This window comes from Zootoca vivipara, chromosome 2, assembly GCF_963506605.1.
Source record: "Zootoca vivipara chromosome 2, rZooViv1.1, whole genome shotgun sequence".
NCBI classification, from domain to species: domain Eukaryota; kingdom Metazoa; phylum Chordata; class Lepidosauria; order Squamata; family Lacertidae; genus Zootoca; species Zootoca vivipara.
In genome coordinates this window covers 13,227,851-13,236,431 of record NC_083277.1, presented here as the reverse complement: position 1 = coordinate 13,236,431, position 8,581 = coordinate 13,227,851, and positions in this window count along the sequence as shown.

Here is an 8,581-nt window from a genome sequence, read left to right as displayed (position 1 = left end):
ATGTGAAAAAAGGTGTCTGGATCTTCACTTTTTTGATATGGCAACCCTATAAGAGGCATATTTTTATTTTTTTCTAATATTAATTTTTACTAGTTTTCCAAATTTTAACAAATCCATCCAAATTATTTAAATTTAATACAACCCCCCCCCCCAAAAAAAATTAGGCTTCCCACTCCCATTACAAACAGATGTTTGTTACATTCCTGATGTTACCGCTTCATTCTTCTTCCTTAATCATATTTTTAGAACCCGCTCTAGTCTTTTGACCGTAATGTGCAGCTTGACGTCTTTCAGATAAAGAAAAGAGGACACCCCCCTCCCCAGCTCTTGAATTTCAGATCTTGGGAGAGCATCTCCTAAGCAAAGTTTCCGTAGCTGAAAAGCCCTCTCCCCACATGAGTCATTTACTCCAGCATCCTGTTCTCACAGGGGCCAAGGAGATGCCCGTGGGAAACGCTCAAACAGGACCCGAGTTCAAAAGTACCCTCCCCTCCTGTGGTTTCCAGAAGATACCAAGGTCTTAAGCGGTAGAGAGCAGGGATGGGGAATTTGTACGCTCCCAGACGCCGGACTACAGTTCCCATCACTTTCAACCACTGGTTGTGCTGGCAGGAGCCAGAGTTCAACCTCATCTGACTTGTGACTGGTTTCCTCATCGCTGCAGAAGAGGAGCACCAGTAAGAAGCGCTACTGCTCAGGCTGCTTTGGAAGAAATGACTGCAGGAAAAACCCCGGTTCTCGAAATTCTCCACAATGTGCAAATCGTTGCTTTTCAAAAGTAGAGGGCTCTGCCTCAGGCCACCTGCAACGTAAGACGGCTTCAACAGTACCGCAGCAAAATGTTGCAACATGGAGCGCTGTTCGTAAAGTAGCCCAGATTTTTCCATTCCATTCCATTCCATCCCCTACCCATTCCATTTATTCATTGGTTCCCACCCCCCACGTCCCACATCCCATGCCTAGTGAGCACGCTCTGTTCTCTTTGGTCTGTTTGGATTTTCTCTCTCCCTGTAGGGTTTCCCCCTAAATATCTATTGTACTTTTGGAAACCTCGGGGTTTCCCCCGCTACCAATTCTGCATGAACAGTGCCATTTTTACTACATTAGCTGAAGAACAAAAATAATTTCACCTCGTTTCTGAACCTTTTCAGACTCTACGATATCTTTTTTAAAATACATATATCATTTTTACATGATTTTACAATACAGAATTATAAAGAAATTTTTTTAGATTAATAATAATAATAATAATAATAATAATAATAATAATAATAATAATATAGTATTTATACCCCACCCATCTGGCTGGGTTTCCCCAGCCACTCTGGGCGGCTTCCAACCAAATATTAAAATACAATGGTCTGTTAAACATTAAAAACTTTCCTAAACAGGGCCTCCTTCAGTTGTCTTCTAAAAGTAAAATAGTTGCTTATTGCCTTGACATCTGATGGGAGGGCATTCCACAGGGCGGGTGCCACCACCGAGAAGGCCCTCTGCCTGGTTCCCTGTAACTTGGCTTCTCGCAGTGAGGGAACCACCAGAAGGCCCTCAGCGCTGGATCTCAGTGTCCGGGTAGAATGATGGGGGTGGAGACATTACCTTCCAAGTCCCGGACTACAGAATCCGGGAACGGCAGCAGTGTGACACCGGAAGTTGCGTCGACGTAACTTCTGGTGTCGTTTTGCCCTTCTATGGGCACCAAAAATGGCCGCTGGCGGCTTTGAAAGTCGCTTGTACGCATGTCAGGAAGTGCGTCAACGCAACTTTCGGTGTCGCTCCGCCCATCTATGGGCACAAAAAATGGCCGCCGCCGACACCGGAATTCGCGTCTATGCACTTCCGGACATGCGTAGATGCGACTTTTGAAGCCGGCGGCGGCCATTTTTGTTGCCCATAGAAGGGCAAATCGGAAAGAAAAAAAATGGCCGCTGGCAGGAGAAAATGATGGAGAAAAATGGGAGACGAAGTGATACGGGGGACCACCGGGAAAAGGTAAAATCAGGGTTTTCCCGGAGAAAACGGGGTACTTGGCAGCTATGGTGGAGACGCTCCTTCAGGTATACTGGACCGAGGCCGTTTATCCATATACAGTAATTCCTCCGAATCTCAGGACTTGCCCCACCCCTCCCTGGTGTCCCATTTTAAACATTTAAACATAGCTGCCAAGTCTCCCGTTTTTAGCGGGAAACCCCCGGATTTTAATCCATTTCCTGCTGTTATCCCGAATAGAAAAAAAATCCCAGAAATCCCCCGGATTTCCTACCTGCCAGGGAGGCTCCATTTTGGGTGCCGCTCTGCCCATGTCTGGGCACCAGAAATCGGGCAGAGCAGCACCGGAAGTCGCTTCTATGCATGAAGCAACTTCTGGTGCCGCGCCGCTGCTGATCCCGCATTTTTCAGCGGGAGACTTGGCAGCTATGCATTTAAAACTGCCTCTTCTTCAAACTCTTAACTATTGTATCAATCCATATTTTCCATGACAATTGCTACACTACTGTACAAGTGAAATCAAAATCCTGACAATGTTTCCATCTGCTTACAGTGGTCTCTTAAATAACTTACACATTTTTCTCATTCTTTTGTAAAAAAAGATTGTCTTCTTGGGTTCCTGAGGTTTCCAGTCAGCATTGCCATTTTGGCATAGTCCATCAGCTTGGTTTGCCATTCTTCTCTGGTAGGAGCAAACCAGTGATATTTTAGGGAGCAGGCTAGCATGAATTACATCATAGGAGCCTACACAACACAAAACACTGTTGCTGAATGTAGGTTTTATTTGTTTTTTATCTTATATTTTGGAAATGTACATCCAGGTTTTTTTTCCTTTAATTTTTTTTAAGAGAGTGGGGCCTAAGCTATAGCTTGTTTAAGGTAAAGGTAAAGGGACCCCTGACCATTAGGTCCAGTCGTGACCGACTCTGGGGTTGCGGCGCTCATCTCGTGTTGTTGGCTGAGGGAGCCGGCGTACAGCTTCCAGGTCATGTGGCCAGCATGACAAAGCCGCTTCTGGCGAACCAGAGCAGCACACAGAAACGCCGTTTACCTTCCCGCTGTAGCGGTACCTATTTATCTACTTGCACTTTGACGTGCTTTCAAACTGCTAGGTTGGCAGGAGCTGGGACCGAGCAACGGGAGCTCACCCCATCGCAGGGATTCGAACCGCCGACCTTCTGATTGGCAAGCTCTAGGCTCTGTGGTTTAACCCACAGCGCCACCTTGTTTAGCTTATATGTAAATCCAGCACTGCTTCCAACTTTTGGAGACGCAAACCCGGGGTGTGTGTCATCTCGGACACACTCCTAGGCAAGTCACGTTGCTTGCACCCCACTCTCACCTTGAGGAAAGATCTCGCAGCCCCCCAAAAAGCGCTTTTTTTAAAAAAAGGGGCTAGAGCATAGCTTGAGATCGCGGAACCCAAAACGGCCACCATGATCACGGATGGAAAAAAATGGGATGACCCGTTTTCTCTGGGGCACCTTGGCAGGTATGGAGCAGGAACTCAATGAATTGGAACACCTGTGCAATGCAGGATGGAGACCAAACAGCTCTTGTTTGTTCTCTGAGATCTGGTTTCCAAAATAAGGAAGCACCTGTCTCCAGCTCAGCCCCCCAGGAGGACAGGATGTTCCCGTGTCTATGCCTCAATTTGAAATTCAAATCATCTTCCAAGGGCTGTACGTTTCCAAATTCTTCAGGAGCTGTCATCTCCGACCCTTTTGCATAATCTTGTGGACAAGGCTGTTGCCTCAGGTGGAATTCTTACCAAAACTAGGTCCTCCTCTTCATCATTCCGACACACTAGGCTTTAAGTCTCCTAAGCAAGGTCATAATTTCCTAGAAGTTGACTTTTGCAGCCTTGCACCTCGGCTCTTGTTGGGTGTTTGGAACTTGCCTGGGTTTGAAGAAACCCCTTTTGCATCACTATGAAGCTTTTCTTGGCAGCTATCCTAGGGGGTAAGTGAAGTTTATCCCACTAAAAGCATTTGCAATGAATAGGCCCAGAATTGATTCTGAACTAAATCTATTCATCTGCCTCTTTATTTTATAAAATAAAAATTTAAAAAACAGACATTGGGGAATTAATGCATTAATATTGTCATCCTGTGCATGTCTACTCAGAAGTAAGTTCCCCTGAAAGGCTTCTCCCCCTTTCGTAGTTGTGTAGAAGAGAGGATTTTAGGAGGCATCGTTCGCATGCCAATTCCTTTAAATGGGGCTTACTCCCAAGTAAGTAGTAGGGATACCTCAACTGCCACCCGGAACCAGCCATTAAAGCGGTCAGCCTCTAGAAGAGGAGAGCTGGGAAGTTGGGCCCAATCCACTAGCACTGACACTCCACTGAGTCTTCTCACACACAACTGCCACCTCGCAGCAAACATTAGCAGGTTGCCTCAGGAGGAGCGGTGGGAAGCAGCCCATTTCAACAGCTTTGCTCCCAAGACCAGTTCTATCACGCTGCTCTTGCAACCATTCGACTTTTAAGAATTTGTGCCTGGCTTCACTTTTTGTCCTCTTCCCTCTGTGCCTGTGTTTCCTTTTGTGCCGTGTCCTTTAGGATTCTAAGCCTGTGGGCAGGGACTGCCCTGTTTCAACGGGTTGTATGTAAACTGCTCTGGGATCTTTTTGGCAGGCTGAAAAGCAGGTTAAAAGATTGAGGAGGGTGTTCTGTAGACACGGCATCCCAGCTGAAAAGGTCTTCTGCCTACAGTAGTTGTCACTGCTTCACTTCTAACAAAAAGGAAATAGGGAGAAATCCCTTGGCTGATGATTTCAGGGTGCAGGCATATTTATCTTTAAAGGAAAGCTGTGGTGGTGGGGCTACTTACCTTTTACCTCCACCCTTCGCTGCTTTCGTCTACATTTCCTCCATCCCCTACCACCCAAGCTGTATTTACTTATTTTTTTTAATCTGCAAATAATAATATATAGTGCTGCATTTTGGGGAGCCATAGATCCTGCCCTTTGTGTGAGTTTTGCAAACATGCGTTTCCACTGTACTCGCTGACCCAAACGCAGCCACGGCCCACCTGATCAAACATCCTTCTTACCTAAAGTGTAGATCGGGCTGGCGTGCTTATTAAAAGCCAAGAATCCTGGACTTTCTGAAGGGGAATTACATGTGTGTTTCTGTGTTCCATAGCCAGGCAATTGCCATGCAAATGTGAAGATCCCACTTTCTGACCGTCTCTGCCGGCTTTGGTCATTTAAAATGAAAAGTCTGATGCAAAACCCGCAGAGCGAATCAGGAAGATGCAATGGGCTTGTGTTGTCGTTGATTTGCCATTGGCATCCATCTGCCTCGAGAGACAATGGAGCGTGCCTCAGTCTGGGGGTGAAGTCAAAGCATTACATTAGCAGGGGTGAAGCATCCTCCCTGGGCAGTGCGTATGGAAGTCCTGAGCTGCCCAGATGACCAGACCCCCTTCTCAGCCTCACTGATGTGTTCCAAAGGGGAGCAGAGCAAGACGTTTTTATCACCAGCTTGGCCGCAGGAGTTGACGGAAGAAGGAGTGCAATCCAACCATCTTAGGGACTCCGTTCCAGATTTGTGTAGGGTTTCCTTCTTAGCCTTTTATTCTCCTGAAGTTATTCCACCAAGCAGCAGAGGTTTAGGACCACAGTTTTCCTTCTGCTAGATGGGCTACCCAACCAGGTTGATGAGCTTCATTTGCCTATACTGTATATCTAATGGCCAGAGTAAGAGTGACGTTTGTGTGTGTGTGTGTGTGTGTGTGTGTGTGTGTGTGTGCCATAGCTGCCTGAGAAATAAGGGACTGGACCGGAAGTAGCAGGCCGGAAGTAGCGCTGCCGCCATTTTGGAACTGGGCGGAGCATGCTCAGAAGCTACTTTTGATGCTGCTCTGCCCTGTTCCAAAATGGCCGCCACACCAGAAGTCACGCTGCAGCCACTGTGCCAGAATAAACCAGGGAAAAACAAAAAAAATCAGTTTTTTCGGATGGGAACAGCTGGAAAAACGGGGGTTTCCCGGGGAATACGGGAGACTTAGCAGCTATGGTGTGTGCATGAATGCACTGATTCTGTGAAGGGTCTCCACGTTGGCATCTGGGGGTTGAACGGCCAGCTGGCTAGCCCCCAGCTGGATCGTCTCCTTCCAGCTGGCACACTGTGAAGATCCCTCAACCTCTGATGCGACATAAATCAGTGACCCAAGTCTGTGGACATGGGCACACTTTACTTAGCAGGGCAAAACTGCGCAACAGAAGAGGCTTGAAGCTTGTGGAGACAAACTAGGAACTACGGATTTATTAATCATGAATCAGGGCAAAGAAATGTGTTGTCTCCTTGCCGTCTCTTCCGAGAGAGCGAGAAAAGCAAAAGCAACAACAACACAACAGAAGTTCCGCTTGTCCCGCTGCCCAATAACAGAGGAGTTTTTGAACTGATATGATGGAAATGCTGGCATGGGATGACAGACTGCGAATTTACAGGAGATGGACATAAAATCCACACAGGAATATAGCATCTGTTTCAACTCACCTGCGGGAATAATTCAGAGGCTGTGGGGGGAAAAAAGAATGATGAAGGACAACATCTGAGAACTAAATGGACTACAGTATTGGAAAGAAAATGCAGAAAAATAAGATGAGATGAGAGCCCTCCGAATCTTGAAGCATGGGGAGTCCTAAAAATTGATTATAATTGGATTGAATATTTTGATTATTTGATATATATGTATAATTTGGAATATTTAATATGATTTTGATTGGATTGTTAATTTGGAAGATTTAATAAGATTTAATAAAAATGATTTTTTTAAAAAAAAAGGAGGTTCTGCTTGTTCTAGGAAACAGTGCTGGAATGTAAACAGATGTGTGACACACAAGAATCCCATGTCTGTTAAAGGTGGAATGGAAAATTCCCATCATTCCACTGGTCAAGGAGCATGGTGGTCTCAGTACCTTTTTGCTCATCGGTTTCCCATTATTCCCATCCCCAGATCCTTGTTCCATCTTCCCCAAGTGGGCCAAGGCAAATGACAGCCTTTGCACCAGGCGCGGAGAAATGTGGATGTTGCTGGGCTACAGCTCCCACCAACCCTGACCACTGGCCATGCTGGCTGGGGGCTGATGGGAGTTGTAGTCCAACAACCCTCACCCCCTGCTTTGCAGAGGTTATTTATTGCTCCTGTCATTTCGGAGGAGAGTGTGCATGTGTTCATAAAGAAGCAGAGGTGCTCGAACCGGGCCTGGAAAACATGAGCATTGAATCCCTACTTTCTAGGTTGTCTGGAGTCAAGTAGCCATCTCTCACCCTACCTCAGAGGGGTTGCTAAAAGGTTAAAATGGAACAACCCTGGCGTTTAGAGAGCCGGTGTGGTGTGGCCTCGGTCCAGTATACCTGAAGGAGCATCTCCACCCCCATCGTTCTGCCCGGACCCTGAGGTCCAGTACCGAGGGCCTTCTGGCGGTTCCCTTGTTGCGAGAAGCCAAGTTGCGGGGAACCAGGCAGAGGGCCTTCTCGGTAGTGCCGCCCACGCTGTGGAACGCCCTCCTATCAGATGTCAAAGAGAAAAACATCTACCAGATTTTTAGAAGACATCTGAAGGCAGCCCTGTTTAGGGAGGCTTTTAATGTTTAATAGTTTATTTTATTTCATTTTTCTGTTGGAAGCCACCCAGAGTGGCTGGGGAAACCCAGCCAGATGGCCGGGGTATTAATAATAATAATAATAATAATAATAATTACTGGGTGGAGTGGGAGACCAGGGTTCAAATCCCCACTCAGCCATAAAGCTCACGGGATTCTGACCTTGGAGTCAGTCACGGACTCCCAGCGCTTACTGTCCAAAGTGCCTTAGAACAATGGTGGCTTAACGTGACAAATCATTACGACTTCCAATCATGAAATTTGGACAGAGTAAGTTCAGGGTTCGGAACCATAGAACTCTGGGGTTGGCAAGGACCCCGTGGCTCATCTAGTCCAACCCCCTTTCGATACCGGATATATTGGGGTGCCTTTTCTCTTTGTTCTTTCTCTACACAGTTGCCTTGGCATCGCTCCTGTCCTCAGACCGCGAGTACTTCCTCATCCAGGACCCGCAAACCATGCTTGGTGCCCATTGCTACTGCCTTCGACAGGGCACCCGGCTGGCAAGTTTCCGGGACGACAGGGATATGGAGGAGGCTGCCTCCCTCTGCCCCAATTGCTCATTCTGGATTGGGCTGTACTGCCAAGGCTTCTCCTGGGTCTGGCTTAACGGTGACCCCTATAAGTTTACGCAGTGGAGCCCGGCGTCCAGGTCTTCGGAAAGCTGTGCGGTTATGAACGAGAGCCTGTGGTATCAAGAGAACTGCCTCCAGAAACACCCTTTCGTGTGCTGCAGAGGTGAGTGGCGACGCAAAAATACGAGACGAAAAACACAAAAGTGCACAATAAGAACCAGAACTAAGCAATACACCTCCCCACCTCCAACATAATATCACTATGGGCAGCGGTACCTGCTCACCGATAAACCTTGGCTTAACACTATCACTGAAATTACCATCTTACATAACTACTCTATCCGTTGAGACATACAGGTATGCTTTCCTAAAGGCCAGGTTCAATGCTTTCCCATCAAATG